This window comes from Haliaeetus albicilla, chromosome 25 (genome assembly GCF_947461875.1).
Source record: "Haliaeetus albicilla chromosome 25, bHalAlb1.1, whole genome shotgun sequence".
NCBI lineage: Eukaryota > Metazoa > Chordata > Aves > Accipitriformes > Accipitridae > Haliaeetus > Haliaeetus albicilla.
The window spans coordinates 16,490,433-16,504,927 of record NC_091507.1 but is presented as its reverse complement, the minus strand read 5'-3'; the positions used below and the strand labels follow the sequence as shown (position 1 = coordinate 16,504,927).

Genomic DNA, 14,495 nt, shown 5'->3' with positions numbered 1-14,495 from the left:
TCTGAAGAGTTTGCATTCCGGCAGAACAGTGACAGCCAATATTCAGTCTTTTTTAGCAAGAAAACTCCTGCAATCTGGTTTAGACCTGTTCCTGTACATCACAGCTGTATGATTTGTGCAGCATGCAGCCTCATAGAACTGCCTGGAATTCAGGAGCGTGATTTAAGCATGCATCTGTAGTATTATTCGATTCACTGAAACTTTTGAAAACCTCCTCTACCACAACGTTTAGACGCAGCCTGGCACCTCAGTCTTGCTTGCCCTTCTAGCACACCTGCATCCAGTGAAATGTTCCCTCAATGAAAGTACGATTTTCCCTATCTCATCATCTGAAGCAATTGAAATTCTCTCCAAGAGCATTGCAGAGGCCTCTGCTTACATGTAAAAAGACCCTATATTGATTAGTCTCTTTCTCTGGATCACAAACATCCTCCAGATCTTTTCCTACCTCTAGCCTCAGCACAAGGTTTTTTCTTTTCTACTACTTTCTACTACTAGCTCGGTTGTAACACACATGCCATTTCATCCTGCTTACGTGCTGTCCTCTTTTCCTCATGTTACCATCCACATTCTACTTGTTTATCCCTTCCATAAGCACTGTGGCAATTCTGTCTCTCTCTGGGACTCCACACTGGGCTGAGAGCCAGAGTAGGTCAGACCAAATCAAGAGACTGCTTTCTCAGGAGCTGCCAGTGGGTTTCCCGGCAGCCCAGAACAGTCAAAGGATAAAGTGGTCCCGATTGCCCTGAATGCACCTTTGAGGCGCCGAGACTTGCAGGATTCACAGGAGTGTCCAGAGTTGAGTTTGAAGACATTGTCCTACTTACCAAGTTCTTCTCATTTCAGACTCATTAATTTCTCCCACAGCACATTTCCCAGGTAGCCGTTATATCTGATACTTGGATGTGTAGCAAAAAGACATTTGTTTTGCCTTATCCAATTGTTTCTTTTCTCCCTAACCCTTTCTTTTCCTGTATCTTTTGCAAATAAAACAGAGACAGGTTCTGATCCTGTAGCCCATAATCTGACCTCATGTAAGAAGACTGTGATGCATGGCAGAGAAGTGAGAAGAAGATAAGAGACTGACTTTTATGAGTAAGATTCATCTTAGTTAATATCAAACATTCCAGAGTATAGACCTTTACATATGAGCTAGTCACCCCAGGGTCTCTTTATAGTCAGTGGAGACAGGTACATTCAAGGCTAGCTCAGCTGTAGGTATCTAAATTAGGAGAAATCAATTCAATTCTTCATTTCTGGTTCCAATTGCATCTTCTGTGTCAGCATTCACTAAATCCACTGCATCCACTTCACTGATGCCAATGGCATTTTTCAACACTCGCATTCCTGGAGATACCACAAGACGTATCATGCAAAAAATTGCCAGAGTGCAGCTCTGTCTTCCAAATTACCTCAGGATCCTTCCTGGCTGTTAACTGGAAGCTGCAATAAAATCTCTGTAACTTGTTTGTTTGGATATGGCACTCACCGTTATTCAGGTACCTTGAACCCTGAGAGACAGGACAAATGTACTGACTAATTTCCACCACTGAAAACCTGAGCTCTTCTATGGCTTTATAGAGAAAGAACCCCAGCAATAATGCCTTGCCGTCTGTGCAGAGAGAAGAGAATATGTAAGCCTGTCTGAATGCTGCCAATGGCACCCATTAAATCCCTGATCACAATGCAAAAAAACCCCTTGGCAGCACTGAACGGAAGTAAAATGTATAGATTTCCATATAACTGAGATCTCAAACAATTCTGAGGACAAGGAAGACACTGACTCCAAGTAGAAAAAGGGAAAAATAGAACTGGGGGTAACTGACCTTGTAACAGAAAAAGCCTTCCCCTGCCTTAACACAAATACAGACTACCTGGAGTTTACAGCAGAAAACTAACATTTCAGAGAGAACTCTCCTCCTATGTAACTAGTAAACAGGCAGACAAGAGCCTGCAAAGTCCTGCGGTCAGGAGAGAGTCCATCTGCTTGGTCACTGTGCAGAGAGATCCATGTTTCTGAGAAACTGAGGAGTTAGGTGAGACACACAGCTTTCGGCTTCTTTATATTATTGTGATCCAATACACCTACCTAGGGTTTTCTTGTTGGTTTGGGTTTTTTTCCAGTTGCCTAACAGTGACTTTGTTGTTTTGAATAGACCATCCTCTGTTGTAGCAAGCACCTGCTCTTGGCAAAACTCCATAAGAACTTCTGTGTCCAACAACACTCCAAGCTCAGTTAGAAATGACGAAGAAACTACAATAAGAAACACAGCAATTGAAATCAAGGACTCCATCTCAACTTCTCTTTGAAGTGGAGATGCAGAACTTATAATCAATAAGTGAATATTAGCCTAGGAAGGCTATGAAAAGGTCAACGGCATAAAGGCACCCATTATATTGTATCTATATAAAGCTAGTATATTATTACCTAACAATATCATTGAGTACTGAGTCATGGTTTCAGATTCATTGAGAATAGGGCTGCAGGTGGCAATCCACTCATGTATATTTGCTCTTCACAAAACCAATTTTGCATTGAGGGAGCTACTGAAATGGAGATGCCAGAGCGCTATCAGGATGATGTAGAAATCTTTGCAGATGTGCAATTTTCATCTAAAATAAGTTCCACTGCAGTGTCCTAGACTGCTTCAGCACAAAATTAGCCAAAATAAAACTTATTTTTATGTAGTCTTCCCAGTTCCAAGGGCAGATGCAGCCCTGACGTAGGACTGGGGGAGGACTCTTCATCACTCAGCTGTGACCACAGAGTCTGCACCAGTTAAGAGTGTTGCACCCATCAAGAGTGTTGCACCCGTCAGTGGTAATGAGCAAGGGCAGGAGAGGACCGAGCGCTCTTTAGGCTCTGCAGTAAATCCATGCTTTGTGCAAAATAGGCCTGATGCATTGGTCCATTCTGGCCACTTTTGCACCACTCCAAAATGACTACTGGGGGGTAAAGTGGGTTGGTAAAATAAAGCCATCAGAACAGGCTCACGTGCCAGCATTTTTGCTCTCCTTAGTTGGGCAGGTTGAAGACACAGGAGAAGTATCCATTGGTGACAACTTTCCCTTCAGCCACTGGTCTTGTGGACTGCAGCAGTAACGTAACAGCCATATTGCTCCATCATTAGCAAAATGCCTGGAGCTAACTGTTGGCTCTGATTCCTTCCAACAGCCTTTCCAGGTTTGTCTGTTTTTCATATTTGTTTTGCTTCCCACCATTTCTTACCTAGATCTTTGTTCTTGTCTTGAGAGCGTCTTCTGCGCAAAGAGCCCCACAGCCATTTCCCCCAACGCCAGGCCCAAACATAGACCGCTGCTCTCTGCAAGTTTTGATCTTACATTGTTTTATCCTTTCAGAACTGTTCTTAATAACATGCTCAGAAAAAGAAGGAAAACAGAAAAAAGATTGTTTGCAAGTGTAGATTATCCTGCAGAGTTTTCTGTGGTGTTGAAAAATCATGCCAGAGAGATGGGGATTTCAATCCCTGGCTAGAAATCTTCCTTAGCTTCTTTCACTCTTGAAAGAGCAAGGGCAGCTCTGCTTAGCAGAACTAATTATGATTGTAATAAAACATATATTCCACCTAAAAATATCTGACTGCGTTGCGTCCTAGGAGCTAACGAAAACTGTAATCGCCGTTAAAAAGTACGCGTACGTAGCGATAGGCCTTATGTAACATACTAACGCTAGAACCACACGCTGCAGATGAGATTTTACAACAGCAGCTTCAGCGGTTACCATGAAACAATAGTGCTTGGTCAGGAAACTACTGCAATAATCCTGCAGCTTTTACGTGTCAATATTTAGGGCATCGCTACAGTAGGCTGTGTTACTACGGCATTGCAGGAGTTGTGAAATGTGTCCCTGTCGTTCATAATTACCTCTACCCTGCGAGAGACGGGCGAAACCGCAGATGAGCACGTCCTCTCCTTCCCCCCTTGGCTGTCTGGCCCATCATTCACCGGCGGGGGGGTGGCACGGGGACGAGGAGGGTTTCCACCGGGTCCGTTTCACCGCTAACCCCGCCGCACCACTGAAGGACGTCAGGGAACCGCAGCCCGTCGCTTCCCCCCCCCTCCCCAGACCCCCAGCTCCGAGCGGCGGCTGTGCCGGACCCAGCTCGCCCGCCCTGCCGCGCAGGAGGGGCTGCAAGCCGGGGGTCCGCCGCGCTGGGGAAGAAAGGCGGCCCCGGGGAAGGGGGGAGGCAGGCGGGGCGGTCTGCGCCCGCAATGCAGCACCGCCTCGCCGGGAGAGGCCGGCGGAGCGCCGGGCTCCCCTGCAGCGCCGCCGCCTCCCCGTTAGGTGCTGCGGCCGCCGCCGGCGGGCGGAGGCAGGCACCGAGCCCTCCGTGCTGCCCCGCGGTTCCCGGGGCCTGAGCCCGCCTCGGAGACCGGCCCCTCGGCTGGGGTCCGGCCGGGGGGACCCCGGGTCGGGGCACCGTTACCTGGATGAACCCGTCCGGCTGCAGGCAGCTGGCTTGTTGAGGGAGGTGCGGGCGTACGCAGGTGTTTGGGGGTAAAAGAGCGGCACGTTGAGGGGCCAGGGCCTGAGCGACTCACGGTGGTCGTTTGGGGTGGGTTTGGGGCTAAGTGCGCACATCCGTACAACACAGCCTTGCGTGGCTGGTGGGTAGAAGAATACCTGGGTGGATAATGCTGCATCAAACTGCTGAATTACGGGGCTGAACCTATCCCTATTAAAAAGTCCAGAGAGCCCACCCAACACTTGGAGGTGAATTCAGCGTCCCCCCTATTCTCATCTCCGTGCTAGCTGAATAAAAAGCACCTCTGCATTTACTGCTGAAAACTGAACCTGAGTTGGTAGCCCACCTGGCATGAATTCAACACAGGCGACTCTTCCAAGAGCTCCTCGACCAGCACAACAACGGAGCGAGAAGGATATACCTACCCTATGACAAGGAGAAAGTCCATTAGCTGTCACATTGCAGCCATTCTCAGGTGGTTATTTCCCTGTCAGGGGACTGCTGCCACAGAACAAGAGCTGCAGAAGCTGCAGGCTGGTAACTGGTATGGAAAAAATCAGAGAGCAGCAACGGGTTGTCAGGCCGTTATTGAGCCTTCTTTTACTGTATGATCAGCTTGGCTCTAGAAGACTTAAGTAATTGGGAGTGCTTTTCTCCTTCAACTACCTCCAGACCAGCAACATAGCAAGCAATGGAATAGCCAATGCTATTTTTTTCTCCTTTCTCTGTGGAATAGCAAAAGTTTGGCTCTCTGTTGGCCCTGGTGTTTATACGTACTATGACAGCCCAAGATCACTCTGGGAAATGCATGAGACTAGAAGGAACACAGAGAAGTATCAGCATGGGGCGGGATCTTCTGTCAGTGGTTTTACATGCCTTTTCTGACGATGAGAGACCCAGGGTTATTCTATATTTATGACAGCAGCTTTCAGAGGCCATAGCAGCCACAATCACTGTTCGGTCATGTCTCCCATATTAGGCTGCAAGTAGCACGATGCAGAGCCTCTCGTATTTCACCTGGAAATTCCTTCATGCTGAAGTTACTGGAATTACATCAGATGTACTTTTTGTACATTGGAGCAGATTTTGACTCAGGAAGTGGGATCTACAGGTAAAGGTTGCTCAACAATAATGCTTACCTCATTGAGATGCCCCAGCTAAGATGGTAGTCCTGCTGAAGGGAGGCCTGTACATACAGTGCCTCTCTCCCCAGCCCCAGATTTGATTCCAAACTCGGTGAAGACAGCAAGAATGCTTTTACTGAAGTCAGCACACTGTGAGCCAGGCTTCACCCTGTAAATATTTACCAATGAATAAGCATATGACCCAGTTCCCAATCTGGCTGCTGTAACCTAAGATGTTTCTCTGTCAGCTCAGGAGCAGGCTGGTGCAGATGCATTGCAACACGAGGGCTTTACAAGACATAGATGATCATTTACTCCTGTTAATATCTGGTCCTTTTCCTAAACTTTCCCATTTTTAACCTTAATTCCTTTCCTTTTTCTGTTTCTTCTTAAACTAATATTGGCCTATTTTAACTAATTGCATGTAATCTTTGCTGAAAGTATAGGATGGCTACTTCGGGCTTTTTCACTGTTAACTCTTACCCAAGCTTTACTTCACAAAACAAAATAGTTGTCCCCACATGTCTCTCTAAATAATTGTTGGCTCCTCTTATAATTTGCTTATATGTCAACTTCTATTTAAAAATAAAATATAATCATTGACTAACCATTTTAAAGCTGTTCTTGCTAACCTAAATTAATCCCTATTCCACTTGTCTTTCTGCCTTTCTGCTCCACAACTGCCCCCTAGAGAAATAGCTCTGTAAGGAAAAAAATAATACACACATCCAGTCACACAGTACTTTTAACAGTTAGTTTGCTGAGACTGGCAAGGACTGAGATTGGTAGAGGCATTTCTCAGCAAAACTGGAAAATGCTGGCCCAGTAAAATGGATATATTTTAGATAACATATCTTTTCTGAACAAAGTGTTTTTCAGAACCTTTTTTTTCAGGTAATATAACTGCCGATGAAAATTAGATAGAAAGCAGCCAGCTACAATGTCTCAAAAATTTAACAGGCTAAAGCTGGTCAAAACTCTAGTTAGTGCTTCCCTCTGGCAGGGAACACCCCCATTTTGAAGATGAGTTTCACTAAAATACTGAGTCAAACCCAAATATTTGGGGTTTTCTCATGAAGGTGTGAAGAGGTTTCCTATAAATATTTTTCTAAGTGAAATGAAGAAACCACATCCTGGCTAAAATAGCTGGTCAACTGACCTAGGTAGACCTGAACTTGACTTTTCCTTATCCTACCTGGATACCTTGAGCAGTATGGAACTAGCTATGGGGAAAAGTCTGGATGTTCATAAAGGTCTTGGTTTTATCACTGTGCAGAGCACGGAAATACTTGAAATTGTAACATTTTTCACAGAACAGGACAACTGTTCCTCTGCTCTGGCAATGCAGGTGGAGAAAAGAAGGTTCCACATAAGCACTTTTCTTACAGAGAGAGACAAGTACAGCTTCATCCCTGGAACTGGGTGCATGTGGGTGGACTTATGTGCTTCTAGCCACACTGGACTGTTGCCCAGTATCAATGGGGACTCCTAGCAGATCTAAGTGGATACAGTTTGTCCTGGTTTCAGCTGGGATAGAGTTAAGCGTCTTCCTAGTAGCCAGTCCAGTGCTATGTTTTGAGTTCAGTATGAGAAGAACGTTGATAACACTGATGTTTTCAGTTGTTGCTAAGTAATGTTTAGTCTAAAGTCAAAGATTTTTCAGCTTCTCATGCCCAACCAGCAAGAAGGCTGGAGGGGCACAAGAAGCTGGCACAGGACAGAGCCAGGACAGCTGACCCAAAGTGGCCAACGAGGTATTCCATACCACGTGACATCACATCTAGTATATAACCTGGGGGGGGAGGGGGGGGATCACCGCTCGGGGACTAACTAGGTGTCAATCGGCGGGTGGTGAGCAATTGCACTGTGCATCATTTGTACACTCCAATCCTTTTATTATTACTGCTGTCATTTTATTAGTGTTATCATTATTAGTTTCTTCTGTTCTATTAAACCGTTCTTATTGCAAGCCACGAGTTTTACTTCTTTTCCCGATTTTCTCCCCCATCCCGCTGGGGAGGGGGAAGTGAGTGAGTGGCTGCGTGGTGTTTAGTTGCTGGCTGGGGTTAAACCACAACAAGTTGTAGGACTGGGACTATTTTCTATTTATAAAACACATTGCATATAACAGAATTAGAACAGGTAACTTGGTAACTAACAAGTTTTCTGTAAGTAGCACAACTAATAAGGCCTGGTTTCCTACAGATTTGTGTCTTATTTCCCCTACATTCCCATACCACAGCAACACCGACTTTCCTATACAAGGATCCCCACATACCCTATGCCTTTCCCCCAGAACTGGTCTTTCCTTCTTTCCAGCCTCCCCACAGACACACTTCACAGTATCCCCAATGCTCTCCCGTGAGCTGTACCTGGGGAAGAACTGGAGGAGGGCCCACACAGGCTGCGACTGGTTTGCCACGAGAGCGTGACGGCTGGTGCTAGAAAGCTCGGCAAGTAAGTTACCTCATGCTACCTCACTGCTGCTCTTTGTAATGAAACTGGTAAAGCTCCACACTGTTGCGGCTGAGATCCCTTCGTCAAACTGGGCTGAAACGGCCGCTGGATTTTAAAGTTAGCAGGGAAGAGCAGGTAGCACCGTTGCACTTCTTTCAGAAACCTGGCTAATTAAAAATGCAGAATCACGTGTGAGGAGCCAGTGGGTGTTACTCTCGTCCCCAGCGAGCGAGGGGAACGAGCAGCCCCTTTTCCTGGGGGAGAAACCCCGTCCAGTGCGAGGCTGGGGAGGCCTGGACCTGGCTCAGCCACCAGGACCCAGCCAGGGCAGGGGCCGGGCCGGGCCGTGATCCCCGCCAGCCGCTCCAAGGACCCCGGTCGGGAGGGGGACGCTGCAGGGCCGGCCTAGCGCAGGCCCCGCCGGAGGGCCCAGCCCGAGGCGCGGCTGAAGTGCCGCCGCCACAACCCGACTCGGCAGCACCGGGAGCAGCACCGGGTGGTGGGGGGGGGGGGAAGCAGAGGTCTGCCTCCTCCGCTGCGGCGCGGCGCTGGCCGGCCCCAGGCAGGCGGGCCCTGCCCCTGCCGGGAGCAGCAGACCTGCCAGCCCGCTGCCCGCAGGCTGCCCGCAGGCCGCCCGCCCTCACCGGGTCCTGCCCACCGCTGCCGCCGCCGCCGCCTGCTGCGCTTACGGGAGACGCGGCCGCCCTGCCGATGGCTCCCGGCGGCCCCCGGAAGCGGGAGGGCCGGGCTACGCTCGGCACAATGATCCTCTCCGGTCCCGTCCCGTCCCGTCCCGTCCCGGTGTGAAATGTCCGCCCGCGCCGCCGCTGCACCGGACCCCGCCGTTGCGGTGCAGCCGTCGGGCCGCCAGGGGGCGCCGCCGCTCCGCGCCCTCCGCAGCCCACCCAGGCGAGGGGAGGGGGGGGGAACCGGAGAGGCGCGCGAGCTGCTCGCGCCCGCCCCGCCCCTCCCCTCCCCTCCCCGCCGTCACGTGCCCGGTGTGAGCGCTCCCCAGCCCTCTCCGGCGCGAGCGGCGGTGGCGCCGCACGCGACTTTCCGCCGGGCGCGAGCCGCTAGGGGGCGCCCCGGGGGCGGGCGGGCGGGCGGGCTGGCCTGGTTTGCCCGGCCCGACGCGGCGCGCGCGCCGCTTGTTGACCGAGCGGCGGTTGGTGGCGCGAGACTCTCTCGTGACGCGCTCGCAGGAAGGGCGGGGGGAGGAGGGGCTGCTGCTGGGGACACCGAGAGGGGGAGGAAAAGGAGGGGGGAGAGAGGGAGGGAGGGAGGAAGGAAGGAAGGAAGGAAGAGGGGGGAAGAGAGAGAGAGAGGAGGGAGACCGCGGCCGGGGCTGAGAGCTGGGGAGGAGGAGGAGGAAGAAGGCGGGCAGAAGGCGGTGGTTGCTTGCGTCCGCGCCGGGGGGAGTCGCGATGTGAAGCCCCCACACGGCCCGGCAGGGCAGGCGGCGGCGGCGCCCCGGGAATGTGCGTCTGGGACGCAGCAAAAGGTGAGCGGCGGCGGCGGGGGGGGGGGGGGGGGCTGCCGGAGCGGGCGCCTTCCCCCCCTCCCCCTCGCAGCGCGGCGGCCCCCGACCCCCATGGCCGCCCGGCGCTCGCGAGCGCGCCCCCGTGCGCGCGTGCGGGGGGCGGCTCGGGGAGGCGGGGGTGGTGGTGGTGGTGGCGGCGGGGGGGAAGGAAGGAAGGAAGGAAGGAAGGAAGGAAGGGGGAGCCTGAGGGAGCCGCGGGGCCCGCCGCAGCCCCTGCCCTGCCTCAGCCCCTCCCTGGGCCCGCGGCCTGGTTCTCCCCCTCCTTCTCCCCGCCGCAGCTCTTCCCCAGCGCGGGGCGGGTGGGAGGAGGAGGAGGAGGAGGGTGGCGGCGGCGGCGGCGCGCGGGGTTATGTAACCGGCGCGGGGGCCTTGCTCAGCCCCGCTTTGCCCGCGCGGGCGGGAGGGTGTGCGCGCGGGGGGGGAAGGGACGAGGGGGCCGGACCCCTGGGCGGGGGCGCGCGCGCGCGCGCTCTCCGCAAGTTGCCGAGGGTGTGCCAGGTGTGTGTGTGTCTGGGTCGGGCAGCCCCGCTCGTCGCCATCCCCTCCCCCGCCAGCCGCGGCACCTGTGTGTGTGCGCGTGTCACATGGGGCCTGCGCCTCAGACACAACACGGTTCCCGAGGCAGAGCCGGAGCGATGCTGCCAGCGTTTTGCCAGCTAAGGGGTCATTGCAGGGAAAGAGGTTGGAGGAGGAGAGCCCAAGCCCTGGTGCAGCCTTGCCCTCTTGAACACACCATTGCGCTGTGGCACTCGGCTGGAGCAGCATGTATCTGTCTGCGGTTTTCCGTCGCGTTTGTCTCAAGTTGTATTTGCTGAGCAATAGTGCTGGATGTACCCAGTGTGCGGAAAAGGAAGAGGACCTCTGCTTGATAAGTAAGCCTGTGCTTACAAACACAGAGGGACAAGTGTGTTCGCCGGTGCTTCTTCAGTCCTTCCCCGCCTAATGTTGATGCATTTTGCTATACGGTTACCGCTGACTTGACCTGTGATACTAAGCAAAAAGCCCCTGATGGGAGATGGGCGGTAATGGCAGAAATGCGGGGTAATGGCATGTTAACCTTAAGAAGGGAGAAAAAGATAATATCAGAAGCACGTGATCCTTTGGTAGAAAATCTGTGTGTTGTATGCTGTAATATTCCATTATTTCTGATGCTTTAAAATTAGTGTCAAAGTCTTCAAAATGACAGGGCTGTGAATACTCTGCTTGTGTTAATCAGAGATTTTTCTTCATGAAAGGATGAGTTAGTGTTTGTTCTGCGTCTTGGTTTAAAATCCACGTCCAATCTCAAATTTGATACTGTAGTCTGAAGAAGCAAAAACAGGGGATTGTAATTTTACAGTCTGAATTCTTTATTCATTTAGATGCTATTGTTGCTCAGATAGAACCATTTTAAGCAGTTGCCTAATTACCATTAGCTGCAAGAGGTTATAGTTAAAGTTTATTTCTGGAACAGTCCTGTCTTACTAAGGTTTATGGTATTTAATACAGAAATCCAAATGTCTGACAAATTCTTTGCCATCTTGTCTCAAGCGTGTAGTTATTACCCATTCCCACCATATTGGTCTTCCATTCAGTCCATTTCTTCCACTGGACAATGTACCAAATCCCTGTTAGTAAATAATCCCAAGCTGTCAGACTGGAGGTCATTGGTAGGACAGTATTAGTAGAGGCACAGTGCAGACACCTGCCTTGTGACTCACTGAGGTTTAACTACTTGAAGAAAGATTGTTTTAAAAGTAAAGCTCTAACAGGAAAAATACATTAGCATATTTCAAGCCTCAATAGTAAACTGATTGTACATTTTTCTGTGTACAGTATACGTGTGTTCAATACATTATTCAGTAATTGGCCTTTCAAACATAGCACCAGTCCATCTTTCTGGGTAGTATGTACGCACTCTTAGTCACAGCTTGTTCTGATGCAGTGATAGTGTGTTGTAACTGAGTGCTGATTTTGATTAGTCTTTTCTGATCCCTTAACCCAGATGTCTTTTTTAAAGAAGTTTCATGGCAGATTTTCAATCTTTCTACCATCCCTTTCAGTTTTTAGAGAGATCAAAAAAAAAAAAAAGTAAGAATGATTCAAACACAAAACCTGGTTTTGAGTAGGTAGAAAAATTCAATATGATTACACAGACTTTTTTTTTTGTTAATAAATCAGTTGTTTAGGACAAGCAGGAAAAGAATAACTTGCCTGACCCTGCTGTGTGCTTTCCCCATTTAATTTGTTAGCTATTGTTTATTTCATGAAGAATGACTATTTTGTATTGAATATTTTTCTGTTTTAATTAAAGGTGTATATTATTATCACTGAGATCTCTGTCAGCTCTTAGCAGCGTGTTTGCCTAGTATAGATGTAACAAGGGAGCTAAATATCCAAATGTTGAAGCCCTCCCTCAAGAATACAATGTAGATTAATTTGGTGATAGTGCCATGTGTTTACCTAAGCATAGCAAAATGGGGAAAAACTGGGAGCAAATAGAAATGAGAGTGGCCATGGAGTTACAAAGAAAGTTGAAAGTAAGAGAGCAAATCTAAGTGAGTGCAAAAAAGCGTGAGGAATTCTCAAACATGTGTAATACAGTATGCTTGTGGAAGTGTCTTTTTTTAAGAGATGAATTTGTGTAGTGCTTCTCCCCGAGAGCAGCTTTCTGCTCTGTTGTGGAAACCAGACAGCATTTTAATTGGAGACACAAATGATTTTAGGGAGGAGGGCCTCCCATGTCTGTGGTCCCCCCACTTCTGCATTTTATGTAGAGTAACAGGTGCTCATAAGATAGAATTAGGAAACCCTTCTTCTTTCTCACTCTTCAGAGGAAGAGAGGTGAGTGTGTAGAACAGCTTTAAATTCTGGGCTGTGATGATAACTACCATTCCTGTGACTTGTATTTTCAAAACTTACTGAAGGACTGCTGCTGCTGTAGTAAAGGAATCTGTGACCGTTAAATTCATCTAGGAGATACTTTTAGTTTGGTATACCCATAGAAAGGATTGTTGTAACTTCCATATTCTTTTTTTTTTTTTTTTTTTTTGGTGGGGTGGGGGGAACTCCTTTCCTATCTCAAAGCTTCCGCTCTCCCAATTGGTATTCTACCTATTTAGTACTGCTGAAGCTGGTGGTTTGAAATTTAGCTGCTTGCGTAAGTAAAGCTTAAAGCTAAGCTGTATTGTAGCCAACACTTCTGTGTTGGTTTTGCTTTCTCTTCCCAGCTATCTGTAAATACTTCGACCAAATCCCAACATAAGGGAGTTATTGGTTGTAACTTCCTTATTTGGTTTGCTTGAATTCACGCAGACCTTTTCAGCTTCTTGATTTATGAAAGTAAATAGTCCTGAAAAAGAGAAAGCTAATTTTGCTTAGGAGAAGGCACTGCTCAGGTACCTTGCAGAGTCATTCTTGCAAATGCAGGTGGATTGGTTTGAATACCAAACATGAAAGTAGCGCTGAAGCTGTGCAGTGTAGGGTTGAGAACTGCTCTAAGGTTTTTCCACATTGACTTGGAGATTGGCAGCATTCTGGCAGAGTGAGGTATGCGGTGTATTTTGGCAGGATCCTGGGGACTGTTGCCAACATTTTTGGTCAGGTTTTAGTTGTCAGTGAATATCCAAAGTAAAATAACATTCTGTCGACAATGTTCATGACTTCATCTTTTTGAGGTGACTCAGATCAGCTGTTAGTCCAGGGCGTGATGAATCAGCATCTTGGACAAATGGTTGTACTCCACTTACATCCTTTTGGAAACCTAGGAGCTGTTGCTGTTTAAAGGAAGTCATGAAATTGCTGATAATTCTTACAAATAGGGAAGCCCATGACCCCATGGCATGTAAGGTAAATGGTTAGTGCAGTTAACCAAGTAGAGTGAATGTGTTTTACCATTATGTGCTTATGAATGCAACTCCCACTTGAAGTAAAGAACTAAAATAATGGTCTCTATTGAAAGGATGTTGTTCCTTGTTTCTGAATCTGCCTGTTGTTTTCAGGAAACATTAGAGCATAGGGAAACTGGAAAGACTGGCTTTTCAGTCACTATTTCCTAGATTTCCATGCTGCAATTGCATTATTTGGTAAGCAGTTCCAAAAATCCTCTTACAAAACAATACTGGGGGAGAGGTAGGGGTAATGACTTTTCGCTAATTTCTGGCTGATCAGTGTCCTGGTGTAACCCCAGCCAGCAACTAAACACCATGTAGCCGCTCACTCACTCCCCCCCGCCCCCAGTGGGATGGGGGAGAAAATCGGGAAAAGAAGCAAAATCCGTGGGTTGCGATAAGAATGGTTTAATAGAACAGAAAAGAAGAAACTAATAATGATAACACTAATAAAATGACAACAGTAATAATAAAAGGATTGGACTGTACAAATGACACGCAGTGCAATTGCTCACCACCCCACCGACCGACACCCAGCTAGTCCCCCAGTGGCGATTCCCCACTCCCACTTCCCAGTTCCTATACTAGATGGGACGTCCCATGGTATGGAATACCCCGTTGGCCAGTTTGGGTCAGCTGTCCTGGCTCTGTCCTGTGCCAACTTCTTGTGCCCCTCCAGCTTTCTCGCTGTCTGGGCATGAGAAGCTGAAAAATCCTTGACTTTAGTCTAAACACTACTTAGCAACAACTGAAAACATCAGTGTTATCAACATTCTTCGCATACTGAACTCAAAACATAGCACTGTACCAGCTACTAGGAAGACAGTTAACTATCCCAGCTGAAACCAGGACAATCAGGAATTTGAAGTTACAAGTGTTGCCCCTCCATAATGATTCCCGTAACTTCTATGTTGATTTTTAACCTAAGTTCTACAAGCATCATGTTTGCCTGGGATAGGCCATTTTTGCTCTGTAGCCTTTTTGTATCGATCTGTCTCCACTAAGCAGCAGTGTAGCA

General features: G+C 48.7%; 1 protein-coding gene and 1 long non-coding RNA gene across 6 annotated transcripts in view; one reads left to right on the top strand and one right to left on the bottom strand.

Annotated features, from left to right (window-relative positions):
• Positions 1 to 1,087: 1,087 nt before the first annotated feature.
• On the bottom strand, positions 1,088 to 5,113 carry LOC138681888 (uncharacterized). The gene is made up of 2 exons (XR_011322089.1): positions 4,834 to 5,113; positions 1,088 to 3,379 (listed from the first exon to the last, which is right to left on the bottom strand). It is a non-coding gene; the product is annotated as an uncharacterized lncRNA (long non-coding RNA).
• Positions 5,114 to 9,336: 4,223 nt separating this feature from the next.
• The window catches only part of REV1 (REV1 DNA directed polymerase), a 63,111-nt gene continuing 57,952 nt past the window's right edge, over positions 9,337 to 14,495 (top strand). For 3 of the 5 annotated variants that reach the window (XM_069770073.1, XM_069770076.1, XM_069770070.1), the window contains exon 1: positions 9,337 to 9,569. The gene's annotated coding sequence lies outside the window, so the exon portion shown is untranslated. The remainder of the gene's footprint in view (positions 9,570 to 14,495) is intronic. The other 2 variants (XM_069770071.1, XM_069770074.1) reach the window with 2 other exon arrangements.